Here is a 15,438-nt window from a genome sequence, read left to right on the forward strand (position 1 = left end):
TTTTGACACTGCTCCCAGCTGATCACAGACACTGTCTGCAGGTTCAAAACTCCCCATAGACCCTCATTGCCCTACCACTGCTGAACTATGATTTAACCAATATCCAGAGCTAAACTAAAATCACAATTTTTAAAGTGATATTTCAGAAATAAAAAAAAAATAAAAAATTTTTTAAATAGAATATATTTGGCAGCATTCCAGCATTGTCTCATCCACGCCTGGTGAAGGCACATCGTTTAGAAATCTCCATGCATTCTTCTACTTATCCAACCCAAGTGTCCTGGGGGGCTGAAGCCTGTCTCAGCTGTCATAGGTCAAGAGGCAGGATACACCTATATAGGACACACTGCTAATCTGTGGCTGGGCTAAAACATACAGACAGCAACCATTCACACTCACATCCACACCTATGCTAAATGTAGAATCTCAAATAACCAAACCTCATGCATGTCTGTGGATGGTATGCCAGGACCCTGGCATAAGTTCCCAGGCGGTCTAGGTATTGCAGGATGTAATGCAGCCCCATGTTCACTGCATCACCCACTGACCTGTTTACCCGGTAGGCAAACTGCAGAGGGTCCAACTGGTGGCCTGTAATGTCCTTCAGATGGGCTAACACCAGTCGCTCAAAGGATTTCATGACCACAGACGTCAAGGCGACAGGTCTGTAGTCATTCCGTCCTGTAATGGTGGGTTTCTTGGGAACAGGGATGATGGTGGAGCGTTTGAAGCAGGAGTGAACTTCACACAACTCCAGAGATCTGTTGAAGATGCGGGTAAAGATGGGAGCCAGCTGTTCAGCGCAGCGCAATCAATCAACTCAATATGGAAGATGATAAACGCATATTGGCCCTCTCGATGGGAAATTTGACTATTAAAAATATAACAAGACGACCGAAATAAAGTATTATGACCATTATGCAAGAAGGAATTTTCTTTTCACCGAAGCACTTCCAGCTTAAAATATCACATTGACACAAAGCATACATTAGCCGAGGATGCTGCTAGGACTTTGGCTAACGCATCACCCAGCTTGCGACAAACCACTCACAGAGCATCGGGGACTCAGTAAGACTACCTCGGACATATTGACCGACAGATTTGCTAAGTGGATTGCAACAAACTGCAGACCTATATCGGCAGTGGTTAAAAAGGCCCAGCAGCGTCTCCACTTTCTGAGAGTGCTCAGGAGGAACAACCTGGAGGAGAGGCTGCTGGTGACATTTTACAGAGCCACCATAGAGAGCATCCTAACGTACGGCATAACAACATGATATGCAGGTTTGAGTACTTACGATTGTTTTTTTGTACTTTTTATATTTTACATTTATATTTATTATTGACACTTGCACCAAGGGAGTGGCACTCCAATTTCGTTGTACTCTGTACAATGACAATAAAGGCTATTCTATTCTATTCTATTCTATTCTATTCTATATCGTGTAAAGAACACGCTCTTTACATAGCTTTGGTTCCTCGTTTCAAGGACTTGAGGTGCCTCCCCAAGGGTGACAGAGAGAGTTTTTTGTTAACATGAATGTGTAAGATGTTCAATAAATATGTTAAGTGCGTATATTTTCCCTTTTTTCTCGAATCTGTTTGCTCATGCAAAATGCAAAGCGATTAATATAGAATAAAAATGAATGATATTTAACCATGATTAATCAAAAATTAATCCACAATAACCCTGTGATGAATCTGATTAAACATTTAAAAAAAATCAGATTAAAAAAATGCTCATGCATTTTTAATTTGTCATTTATTAAAATTATAAATATATATTTTAACTCAAAAGTACAGTTTTTAAATTTAATGTTGCTGAAACAAAAAAGTAATAAAAAAAATAAATATATCTCAGGGCTCGCAAAATTTCAAAATCCCTGGTAGCCCTTCGGGCAGGGACTCTTCAATTTTTGGTAGCCCAAAATAAATTTAAGTAGCCCGAATAAAAAAGAGAGCAATTTTTTGATAGATGTTTTGTTTCCTTTACAATATTATACATTAAAGTATAATATTGTAAAGGAAACAAAACATTAATCAAAAAATTGTTGAAACACAAATTACAACATTGTATACAAATTAAAATCATCAACTCAAATACTTGGTTCTAATTGAACAGAAATTTCTATGAACTTGTAAGAACTGTGTAGGCCATGAATCAGTCTGTGTCAGATCCTGAATTTGAAATTTCCACTGAAGTCACGGGTAAGAGGCAAGTTGAACCAAGATCTAGGCCATTTGCTTTTTGAAGTTTGCAAAGACTGCTAAATTTTGCCAATGGTAGTTCACTCTTTGCAACATAGTACGCTGTTTTAAACTGATTTTCAGGTTTATTTTTAGTATGTTATTTGCAATTGGTGTTTGTTCTGGGAAAGAACATTTCTCATGGGTTCTAATGGGGGCCTTTCTTAAAATTACTGGTCCCAGTAACAAAGGCGCTTGTCGACTCAGAAATCGAGGGAAAACCAACAACACACCCGGCAGAACATTATGTTATTTACACGGGTGCACATAAGTGGTCCGCATGTGTGCATTCGCTGTCAAAATAAAAGACGCGCACCAGATAAGAAGTTGCAACGCGCAACTTCTTATCTGGAAAAGAGAGTTTATTACAGAGAAATGTCTCTTTCCAAAATAAAAGCTATACTATACGCTTCTTCTGGGCTATATTCTCAGCAGCATATTAAACATATCAGGTCCCCATAAGGAAAATCATGTGCTAACGGCTGTCTAAATGACTCAGGTAAAGTTTGTAGCAAGCGTGCTTGTTGTTTTTGTCTGCTTCCACTTGTCTTTGCACTAGGATGCTGTCGGAGTAAATGTGCAGTCATATTCGTTGTGTTCCCACTAGTGCTGTCAGCGTTAATCTCGTTGAAATGACGTTAACGCCACAACACAGCAAATCTTCGTTAACGAGCTACCGCGGATCGCCCCGTGCATGGGGCTGGACGGCCAACACGTTAACTAGCTAACTGCGCTAACACACTAGTTCCCACCCATGTAATTAGGCATTGCGTGGCACATCCAACATACTGTTTTACTTTAGTCCATGACGCGCTTACCTTCAGGGTCATACGTCACATGAAAACCAAAATAATTCCAAACGCCAGATCTGAATGAGGGTGGGGGAGGTCCATGTTACAAGGAGAGCTTAACTTCTGTCTCGCTAGCTTGCCCTGCGCTCTTCCTTCTGACGATGCTGTCTGTGTTGAGCGCTCAGTGAATCTGCGTTCGACTACTCCGCCTAGGGCAGCCTAGGCGGAGTAGTCGAACGCAGATTCACTGAGCGCTCAACACAGACAGCATCGTCAGAAGGAAAGTTGATCAAATAAATTAAAAATTTTGTATTGTTCGATACATATGCGTACCGAACCGAAAGCACTGTATCGAACGGTTCAATATCGATATGAATATCGTTGCACCCCTAATATATATATATATATATATATATATATATATATATATATATATATATATATATATATATACTTTTTTAAAAAAAGTTGTATTTCACAGGAACCTGTGCTAAAAGATTGACAAAATCTATTCAAATTCTCTTTGAATTTAAGCATACATTCTTTGTGTTTATTCTGCATTTACTTCATTAAATTGCATAAATGTCAGTTACAAGCTTAAATATAAAGTTGAAAAAATTTAATTGCAACCGGGCTATTGATCAAGTAATTGCAATTAATCGCAATTAATTACAGAAAATTGTGAGATTAATTAGTTAATCTCTTTTAATCTATTGACAACACTAATTTACATATATATCTTTATCATTGCTAAAGATGGAGCACAGCTCAGCCAGGATTTCTGTATATCAATTAAGTGACAGTCACAAATAACAAAGAAATGCATAGGTCTGTCAAAAAAATGCACCAAAGACTCATTTTAGGCCATGTGTAGGTTCGTCTGGAAATTCTGTGTACCATCTCGACCTTCTGTATAGCAGTAGTTTTTATGTGTGTGCATGTGTATTGCATGTCTTTGGACATTTCAAAAGTTCAAACTGTTGTTTTCTTCTCACTTGGCGCCCTTTTCCCAATTCATTTATTCGTTCCTTCATTCCCATGTGAGATTCAGGAATGTATTTTATTGATTGCAAAATAGCCACATGGGGACATTTCCTGAGGCATTTTTACACCTTCTGTACAAGAACACTGTGTTTGTCCGTTCCTCCTTTTATTCAAAAGGAGCAGAAATGAGGAAACACAAGATAAAACACTTAATTCTCTGGATTGTAATGCTGAGCAGTGCAGAGGCAGTCATGATGATGTTTGGAGACGGATTACTGTCTAGAAAGTAGGCATTTTCTTCAACCACATCTTCCCTTAATTTGAAAAAATAACCCAACTTTTTCACCAATGTGTAGCAGAGGAAATCAGGTTCTCTCAGAGGAACACTAAACTGCACTCCTGTGTATGCACCACATTACAAATTCAAGGCATTATTCAATAGAGAGAAAGGCTATTAACTCTGCTGCTTTCTGGGATGCAGTCCAAGTCAGATCAGAATTCTGGTGTGGTTAAATCCCCATAAGGGTTCCTGAGACGGGGCTGGTGCTTTCTTCCCATCGACAAGCCGAGGACACGAGCATAATGACTTTAGGCACGGTGGTCCTGTTTGGATGCTTGTTTGTTTAACAGCATATTCATTGGCTGTTTGCTGATAAAACTAGTGAGCACCATTGCAAAGCCACTGCTGATGAATTGGTACAGAGGTTTTTTTGGTGATCTCTATTGCTTGTTTCTCTTGACTGGGAGAAACAAGGCCTCTCATCAGGAAGGGTAAAACTGTCTTTGAAAAGCAGGATAAGGCTGGTGTCAGAGGACAACCCGCGGTTCCCTTCATTGCGTTATGTAACCAAAGTCTGCTTTTGATGTACAACTCCTGTTAAAACATATGGGCGTTTTGTAAAGACAGATAAAGATATAACACATATAAAATGACAGTAATTGTCAAAATCTGCTTATGTTCAAATACAATATTAACAATTACGATTGCTACTTGCACAAATGAAATCAGCTCTTTGATTAAGCGCTTCTCTATTCACGGCGTACATCTGATTCTGTTTTTGAACTATTTTCCTTGTGTGTGTGTGTGTGTGTGTGTGGGGGGGGGGGGGGGGGGGTGTTAAGGAGAAAATAAAACATTACACCGAGACTAATTTCCTCAGGGACATTGAATCATCTTTCATGAATTCTGTGGATGGCTGTCTTCGTCTGTGACTGGGAATCTTCGACAACCATTATTATTGTACATCAATACCAATTCCTACTTGATGAAACAAAAGCAGTATTCATGGTGTGTCATTCATGGATTTTCTTTGCCTTTTTGATTGATTCGATTGCACCATAACCCATGCAGCTCATCTTTGTAATCTTCAGGTGTTCCTCTGTAGGTTTATAACAAAATAGGCTACCAGAGCTTAAACGTTCCAATATAAAAGAGGACACCAATAGATTAGGTGCTATTCTGTCAGCTTACTGACAAAAAGTCTAGGGATCTATAATTCCACATCAGGAAGGCTGAAAAAACAGCAGGAGACAGATGGTCAAAATGGTCAAAATAGAAGCTAGAAAGACTGAAACAGAACACTAGATCTTACGCCCTCCCATAATGCAACTGGACAGGTCATTTGACCCTCTTTATCTGTGACTTTCAGACTGTTCACTGCTGGTTTGTATTAAATTCTGGTTCCTTAGTATTCTTTACGGCCAAGAAAGACACAGGGCTCAAAGTGGTCCTTTTACTTTAAAAATTATCTTTATTTTACATATCTGGATATAAAGACCTGAAGACAAAATACACAACCCCAGGTCTGAAGCACAAACAGAAGCCTAGTTATTTATATACTTGCCCTCTACGTCACAACACACTTTAAGTTTCGATCAAACAGCCTAGTTGGTTTCACTTTCTAGCTGCAAAAGCACGCTCCGCAAAAGCATGTAATTTCCTGTCAGCCTGCAACCTAGTTTTACACTGAAGTCTGGGCCTCTCTTATATAAACCAATATAATCAGCATATAAGCATTTAAGATTATATATTTATTACCTAACAGACCCCCTCTTTAACTAATTCTATTAGAATGCAGAAACTGGCTTCAAGCCCAAGGCAACATACCTCTCTGATCACTTTTCTATCACTTGAACAGTGAATAAATTATTTTCACTGGTGGAGTTAAACGTCCACTAACTAAAATGACTTGCTGCTCTTTAGTTTCTTTAACTAGTATTTTAGAAACAGTAGTTTTTTTTTAACAGGACTGTAAACAGCACCAAATGAAGACACACATTGAAACTGCTTCTCCAGACTTACTGTAGATGCCTGCCATAGAGTGGCAGCAATCAAACAGCAGATATATTGAGTGTTAGAGAACTTACACTCACTGAATCAAGAAAATGAGTTTCTCTCTCTTATGTCAGAGCCAACAGACATCCTCTTTTATATTTAATAGCTTTGAATTTCTGATATTAATGTATGGGCAAGTCATGGAGTAAGATGTTAATTGTGTAGTTGGGTTGAATCCCAGGCCTCCATCTGCACAAAAGTGAGCAAAGAAATCTGCTTTTGGTCTGATTACCAACCAGCTGTTGTTGGCCTGTAGCAATAAGAAATGTCCAAATGCAAGACTTAGTGTCTTATGTTTCAGAGCAACCAGGTGGTCATAAAGTGTAAGCAGTTTCATAACAGTCCTCTCAAAGATATAGTACTTACATTATATCATTCCCTGAATCCATAATGAACTGCATTTGGCCTCTGAGTTCAATTTTACTGGCCACACCCATGCTTGATTACTTCCAGAACAATTAAATCAAGCAATAACTTAAAAATAAGCTGTTAGTTAACTGAGTGTTCCTCATGTATCATCTTTGGAATTAAAGTGAACCAAATTGACAGCCCTTATCCACAACTGGAGAAAAAATATACAACAGTGGTGAACCACCATATGAATGGCCTACCAGCATCACTCAAAGAGCACATTAACGTCTCATCCACAAAGTCACAAAAGAATCCTGGGCAACATGTTAAGAACTGCAGGCCTCACTTGCCTCAGTTAAGGTCAGTGTTCATCATTCAACAATAAGAAAGAGGCTAGGCAAAAAGGACATACTGTAAATGGGAAAATTACAGTGAAAACCACTGCTGACCAAAAAGAAAAGGTCTATCTCCCATAGTTTGTGTCCTGTTTTATTTGGCATTAAACTAACACAGCATTTCACAAAAATACATTACACCAAAAATCAAACATGGTAGTGTGTTGGTCTCAAGCTGGTTTGCTGCTTCATGAACTGAATAACTTGGATCCAGCAGGAGAATCTCCAGTCATAAGTTGAGCACTTAGATTATGCATTAACGTCTCATCCACAATAATCCAAAACCCAACTGCAAGTCTAACTCTGAACGACTCAAAAACAAAAGAGGGTTTGGAGTGGCCTAGTCAAAGTCCAATGAAAGACTCACTCACAGGCAGACTCTGTTATCACAAACACTTGATTGCAGTTTTTGCTGCCAAGTCGGTGGCGCAAGTTATTAGATTTACAGGGTAATTAGTTTTTAAAATGCAATTACTTTTTCTTCATAGCACTGTACTAGCACAGTTGAATGTTCTGATTAATGGCAATTCCGCAGCTGCCCAACGTCATCCAATACCACAAAGGCCCAATATTTGAGAAACTGTCAAGTTGAAATCCTGTTACAAGAAAAACAGCAAACACATCAATGAGAGTTTTTAGGTTTCCTGTGATGCAAAATTCAACAGTACAAGCTGTGCAGAAACTGGAAATTGGGGAAGCCTTTTGTCCTGATGTCTTCCTCCTTGGTGGCAACAGCAGGCCATCTCCCTTTCTGCCTGACTGAGGAGGCTGTGAAAACTGTCAAATTCATGGCCCGATTCCATGAGATAACACAACTTTAATAGTTGATTGTGGAAGTCCCTGACACCCTTAATGAAAGAAGTTGACATAGCAACATGAATGTGACAAGCAAGCAACAGTTCCAGCAGGGAATTATACAGAAACACCTGAATAAGAAATAATGCACATTCTCTTTGACTATTCAACAGCCCACTGACACAAAGGACTTTGATGTCCCCTTAACCATGTTAGCCCTGACAAAATCTTGTTATTTGGTAAGAGTTCAAGTGCACCAGCAGGCATGGACCATGAAGTGTTTGATTTCATCAAAAAAGTGTCTTCTGGGGCAAAAGAGTCACTTTTCATCTCTGGACCAAATGCTTCAATCCGTTAGTGATGCCAGCTGCCCTGCTGGATAAACCCTAAAAGGTTTGAAGCCAATCTCTTGGGGTGGGGAGCGCTGGTGAATACTCATTGTTTTGCCTGAACTCTGCTGTGTGAAAGAGTTGGGGTTGAAGGGGAGCAGGAACATCAAGCCAATCGTCTGTCACATCAGTCAGGGAGATGTTCATCCAGCAGTCAGTCAGTGAGCTGGTGGTGGCGTGGGCATCAATAAGGCTGGCTGACAGCTGGCTTGGAGAGACAGTAACAGTTGTCTTCCTCTTGGAGTGTGCCATGAACACACAGATATTAGAGAGACTGACAACACAGTTTTAATCAATATCCCACAATAGCTCAAAATTCTACGATTCATACTTTTATTCAAGTCTTGAAAAGGGGTTTGGATGAAGCCCTGGCTCTGTGGGAGGATTCTTTTTGTTTTGTATTTACTATTGTCACACAGTTTTGTTTCTTTTCTAAGATCAGCTAATAAGAAATATTAACTATCCTTCATAGTTCAGGAATCAACTTGAGGATCGCTGCTGTATACCAAATGATTTAACCCTTTAGAGCCGATCGGAGCGGACACGCTCTGTTTTGTGTAACTATTTTTAAATCCCGGTAGCTCTGCAACCACGTAAGCTAGCGCAAAAATTTTTTTTGCATATGAAACCGGAGGAGTTGTACTTACATCTTATGCCATCAGCTTGTCCTAGGTCACGGTTTCCTTCCACATAAAGCTTTGCAAAAACTGCATAAAAAGCGCTTGCAGCAAAAAAAACATAATATTCCAGAAACACGCTTTGCCGATTCGATCAGCTGTTCATAACACTTCCTACGTTGGAATAGACGTCAGCGTGAACTTTTGCATTTCCGCCATTACCTGCCCGAAACCGGAAGTGACGTCATTTTCGCGGAAATGTAGTCTTTTTTACCATCAGGGCCTCAGGGCCTATACTGGTCTTTTTAAAAGTTATCTTTGACTTTATGACTTTCTGTGTCGTTTCTGGGATGCTTAGGACTCATATTGCACTGCTGGAAATAGTTTATTTTGATGCATATGCTGCTTTTTTGCAAATTTGCAGTATAATATTTATTTTCGTTTTTCCTGCAGTGTATAAAAATTGGTGTATTTCAAAAATAAAACTATGAAGACACTCAAAATAAATTTCCTGTGGTGGGAAACTATTTTGTGCAACTTTTTTGTATTTACAGTTTTGAGGGATAAGCCTCTTAAATTTCTCCAAGTAGAAATATATGTTAAAAAAGCAAAAACGATTTTCAATTTTTTTGTAGTTTATTGCACTTTTTTGCAATGTATGTAATTTATGTAATTACTATGCACTTAATGAATACATATTATTAAAATCTGGGCTATAATGGTTGTATTGATGTATAGCAACTTGAAATGCTCCCAAAAATAGCTCCACAGCATGTAAAAATATAATATAAGCTCTGGCGGACTTGGTTCTATGGTAGGTCTTAAAGGGTTAACAGTAAGACTTTGAAAGCCTACCTGTTTGACGTGGCACAAAGTTTGTGATTTAATGATCATTTCTGATAGTTGCTGTGCCCTCTATGTAATTAATGACACAAATCTGGAGCCTATGAAACTGCAAATATTTCATAAAACAACAACTTCAACTCCTGTTTCATGTCTTCAAAGCTGTGCTGGACACATGGATTTCATTCATAACCTCTGACAGTTTTTGTCTATGCAACACGTGTAAACTATCTCTTGTGCTCACTCTGTGATGGACCAGTATTGGTGGTGAAATGTGGGAAAAGTCTAAACATCTTTATATTTCCATGAAGGAGAGTGTTTAAACCTGGCATAAGATTTTGTTTAAAGCAACGTGAAAGCATAAACTTAAAACCAAAGTGTCTGTCATTAAATTGGAGACTTGTGATGGAAAACCAGTTTGCTAAAACATTAGTCAACTTTATAACAGATAAATTTATTGATTTATGTATAATGTGATTGCATTTTCACACTTACTTAAAGTAGCTAACTTTAGACACTTATTACTGCTTCACTTTATTGGTTCGTCTATGGCTTGTTGGTAATCTTGGTAATGTAGTATTATTTTTACATCTGTTTGGATGTATGTTCAGATATTGTAAGCAGACTGCAACAGGACATGACACAGTGGGGGTCCCCTGAACATCAGTGAGTGAACCCTCTATTCAGAAAAGAACCCTCTATAGATGTTTAATTTTTTACTGTTTATTTTTGCCAGAATTGTTTTATTGAGTCTATGCAGAAATGGGATGATTTTCATCACATTAAAATACCTCTGAAGAAAATATCGTGCAAAAAGAATGTTTCCAGAAAGAGAACAACTGCTGCTGAAATGAAAAAATCACCAGGTCTTTTCTTATCTATCAGTTCAACTCTGTCTCCATAGTCCTCCCTATATAGCAAGGTGCCAACTCCATGTCTTATATTCAAATCAAGTCACGAATCTCAGTGGGAGTCCCATTGAGGACAAAAGCAAGGGGACCTGGACCATGAAAAGAGATTACCATTTCACAGATTTAAATTTTGAGCAGCCGCAGCTGCTGTTTCTAACTAAGCAGATGAAGTGTTTGTTTACTTATTGTTTCAATACTGATTAAAATAATAATAACCTTTGAGGAATTGACAAGGCATTACAGTGGCTTTGCCAGTCACGTGCCACGAGTTAGGAGCTCGTTAAGACAAATATTCACTGACAATTCAGTTCAGAACTGACAGTTTAAAAGGCTGCATGTTCCTGGAAATTGTCCAGATGCTGACAGCTGGTAGTCTCCCTGGTAGTTGCACAAAATAGAGTATAACATTTATTCTGTTCTTCATCTGTCCAGCTGGACTGTATAATTGTTGCATTTATGGTGATTTGATCTATATCATCAACAGGGGTACAGTCAAAAAGCCCATTTCTTTTCGTGCAAGAACAGTCTGTACAAATGGATGGGAATAATCTGGCCTCTTATTATTGGACCTTAAGGTAACTATGTCCAAGATAAAGATTCATGTGGAGATGTTTAGCACCAAAAGTAAGTTTAATATACAGTGAGTTTACTACCCTTTATAACAATGAGAAAGAAAAATGGAGAAATTCAATGTTTATGTTGTTATTGAATTACGAGACAGATACAACTCTTAACAACTCTCTAAAATAAAAGCAGTGTGCAATAAGGAACATTTTCAATACAATCTGAATGCTTTTGTAAATTGGATTATTAGATTAGACTGTTTTTTCTTTTCTGAAAATGTATTTTAACTATATTTTCATTAGTAATTAATGACAGATTGATGGACAAATGTACAATTTCATTCACAAGCTAAATGCACATATATGTAAATTTTTAGCCAGACTAAGTTCCATTAAGACCAGTTCCAGAGTTTTTCCTCCCACATACCTGCCATTCATTTGTTTGTTTGTGCAAGAAAAAGAAAGAAGAATAGTAAGTTTACTCTAGATTTTAAGGTTTTATCATTTCATTATTTCTTTAAGTTAAATGCAAAGGATTCAGTACTACCTGTCTGGTATTTTGCACACTGGTAAGAAGAAAACAGTGTGTTTTCACAGGAAGAAGGTTCTGGGTTAAAATCTTCTTAGCATGATCCTGGTGGGGTTTTTTGGTCTAACTCCCCCCCACAGTTCACAGCCATGTACAGGGTGGGCCATTTATATGGATGCACTGTAATAACATGGGGATGGTTGGTGATGTTAAAGTCCTGTTTGTGGCACATTAGTATATGTGAGGGGGCAAACTCCTCAAGATGGGTGGTGACCATGGTGGCCATTTAGAAGTCGGCCATCTTGGATACAACTTTTGTTTTTTCAATAGGAAGAGGGCCATGTGACACATCAAACGTATTGGTAATGTCACAAGAAAAACAATGGTGTGCTTGGTTTCAACGTAACTTTATTCTTTCATGAGTTATTTACAAGTTTCTCTTTGTTCACAGCCATTGACTGTCATGGTTCGGCTGTGTGGCAGGCAGGAGAGGACCCAAACGCAAACTCACGGAGACAAAACGTAAACTCAAAAACACAGCTTTAATGCTGGCAAAAAGTGAAACACAAAAACAGTACTAAACTAAACTGGGAAAGCTAAACATAAAGTATACCAGGAACCACGGGGAGAATCACACACAGCATGAGGGAGACTACGACACTGACAAAGAGAAACACAGAGCCTAAATACACAGAGGGATAACGAGGGAATGAGACATAGAAGGAGGGCACAGCTGGGAGAAATCAGGACTGACGAGACAAGCAAAGCAGGACACATTCACATAAGACACGGAACTTCAAAGTAAAACAGGAAGGATCACACAGAGACGCGAACTTGACATAGTGGAGACAGCAACTGAGAAACACAGAGACATAAACCATAAGGCAGAGGACTCTAAGAACCGAAAGACACAGAGGGGAAATCAAACATGCAGACACAGACTTACACAGAACAGAGGGGACACAGAGAAACATGAAGGGCAAGGGATCGAAACTAGAAACCATAAAATAACTCACACAAGTACAATATTACAAACATCACAAGGAACTAAAAACGCTGGGTCAGGGGACCCAGGACCCCCCCCCCCCCCCCCCCCAAGGGCTGGCTCCAGACAGCCCAAACTCAGAAAAACTAAACTAAACAGAAAACAACCCAGGGTGGGCGGCGGGGGTCCAGGACGGAGGGCTCGGAACAGAAAACAAAAGCAAAGCACAGCAAACACCGGAGCCCAAGAAAACAGCCCAAACACAGGGCAGTTCAGGGGGCCGACCATGCGGACGGCAACAGCGGTGGGGAAACAGTTCAGGGGGCCGACCGCGCGGAAGGCAATGGCGGCGGCGAAGGAGAAGATGGAGCTGGTCAGGGGGCCGGCCGCGTGGAAGGCGGCGGCGACACAGGCGATGGCGACGTGGAAACAGTTCAGGGGGCCGGCTGCGCAAAAAGGGCAACGGCGGCGACACAGGCGATGGCGACGACGGAGCAGCTCAGGGGGCTGGCCGCGCGGAAGGTAACGGCGTAGAAACAGTTCAGGGGGCCGGCCGCGCGGAAGGCAACGGCGTAGAAACAGTTCAGGGGGCCGACCTCGATGGCGGTGACATCCAGCTGGTGGCCCGGAAAGTGGCCGGCGATCCCGAGGTGTAGAGGCCGGACCAGACGAGGATGAAGACTCTGACGAGGCCAGACCAGACGAGGATGAAGACTCTGACGAGGCCGGACCAGGCGTTGGTGACGACTCTGACGAGGCCGGACCAGGCATCGTGCAGGATGAAGACCCTGATGAGGCCGGACCAGGCGTCGGCGTGGGCGGAGACAAGGAGGTCGCAGCTGGCGTGGATGAAGACACGGCTGCTGGACCAGGCATCGGCGAAGACTCTGACGAGGCCGGACCAGACGAGGATGAAGACTCTGACGAGGCCGGACCAGGCGTCGGCGAAGACTCTGATGAGGCCGGACCAGACGAGGATGAAGACTCTGACGAGGCCGGACCAGGCGAGGATGAAGACTCTGACGAGGCCGGACCAGGCGTCGGCGAAGACTCTGATGAGGCAGGACCAGGCGAGGATGAAGACTCTGACGAGGCTGGACCAGGCGAGGATGAAGACTCTGACGAGGCCGGACCAGGCGTCGGTGACGACTCTGACGAGGCCGGACCAGGCATCGTGCAGGATGAAGACCCTGATGAGGCCGGACCAGGCGTCGGCGTGGGCGGAGACAAGGAGGTCGCAGCTGGTGTGGATGAAGACACGGCTGCTGTGAATGTGGATGAGGCTGCTGGTGGAGCAGCTGGTGGCTGAACGGGCCCCTCGGACCCTCCAACGGAGACAGGAGGCTGAACGGGCCCCTCGTACCCTCCAGCGGAGACGGGAGGCTGAACGGGCCCCTCGGACCCTCCAGCGGAGACGGGAGGCTGAACGGGCCCCTTGGAACCTCCAGCGGAGACGGGCGGCTGAACGGGCTCCTCGGGCCGTCCAGCAGACGAGGCATGAGGCTGGACGGGCTCCTCGGGCCCTCCAGCTGACGTGGCATAAGGCTGGACGGGCTCCTCGGGCCCTCCAGCTGACGTGGCATGAGGCCGGACGGGCTCCTCGGGCCCTCCAGCTGAAGCAGTGGAGGACCAGTAGGTGCAGAGACTACTGGCTGAACAGAAGGCTGAGCGGGTGATGGAACAAATAACTGAGCTGAACAATGGGGAGCTGGCTGAGCTGCACAGTGAGCTAAGGACCGAGTTAACGGAAGCACAGGAAAGTGTACTATGGACTGGGCTGCTAACAGAGCTAATGACTGAGCTATAGACTGAAAAGCATGCAGTAGAGATGGCGGTGTGGGTTGTAGACCGAATTCTCCGGAGCCCTCAGTAGAAACAGGGACGGGTGCAGGCACATGCCGGACACTAGCCACTCCCACCCGAGGAGTAGGTACGGGTGCGGAGACGGGCTGTATCCTGGCTGACCTCACCCTGGGGACCGGAACAGGCACCGGCAACGGCTGGGCAACTGCCCTTCCCACCCGAGGAGCTGGTACGGGTGCAGAAAGGGACAGAGCCTCAGCCGGCCTGGAAACCAGAGCGGGGACCAACTGGGCCTCAGCCTCCCCCACCCGAGGAACTGGTACGGGTGCAGAGGTACGCTGGGCCCGAGCTGCCCCGGGAGGAGGAACACGAGCAGGAAAAGGAGCAGACCCAGAAAAAACAGTCTTAGAAATGGCAGGCTCAGGGTCAACATGTACTGGGTCGACAAAAACAGATCTATCAAAAATGAACCCACCGTCCACTTCATGTTTTGCAGTCTTAGTATTAACAGTCTTTGTTTTAACAGTTTTCGAAATCCTCGGGTTAACAGTTGTAGAGGGAGCTGACTTAGGGGTGACTAAGCTGGACTTGACAAAACCTGAACTGACAGAACCTGAACTGTGTGTTTGAGACCTGGTGACATTGCTCACAGTGTTTCCTTGAAAAGCATTTACAGCCTTAGGCGAGTGCTTATTGTCTTTGATCTCTCCCCGTTCAGAGGGAGCAAAATGAAAAAACTTTTCCCAGTCTACGTCATCATCCAAAAGGGAGACTCCAACCGTGTCTGGGGTGAGTTTATTGTCCTTTTCAGTTATGGCTTCAGGTGGGATGTGTGAAAGGCAGTCATCATAACTCACCACCGGGAGTTGCTCAGCAAATGAAAAGTGACGGCGGCGTGAGCGT

The 15,438-nt window shown here is 42.4% G+C and overlaps 1 protein-coding gene across 1 annotated transcript in view; it reads left to right on the forward strand.

Annotated features, from left to right (window-relative positions):
• Nucleotides 1–8,854: 8,854 nt before the first annotated feature.
• The window catches only part of LOC309689155 (uncharacterized protein), a 318,224-nt gene continuing 311,640 nt past the window's right edge, over nucleotides 8,855–15,438 (forward strand). Inside the window, exon 1 of the transcript XR_014271266.1 lies at nucleotides 8,855–8,877. The gene's annotated coding sequence lies outside the window, so the exon portion shown is untranslated. The remainder of the gene's footprint in view (nucleotides 8,878–15,438) is intronic.

Source organism: Aulonocara stuartgranti (assembly GCF_965226115.1).
Source record: "Aulonocara stuartgranti genome assembly, chromosome: 15".
NCBI lineage: Eukaryota > Metazoa > Chordata > Actinopteri > Cichliformes > Cichlidae > Aulonocara > Aulonocara stuartgranti.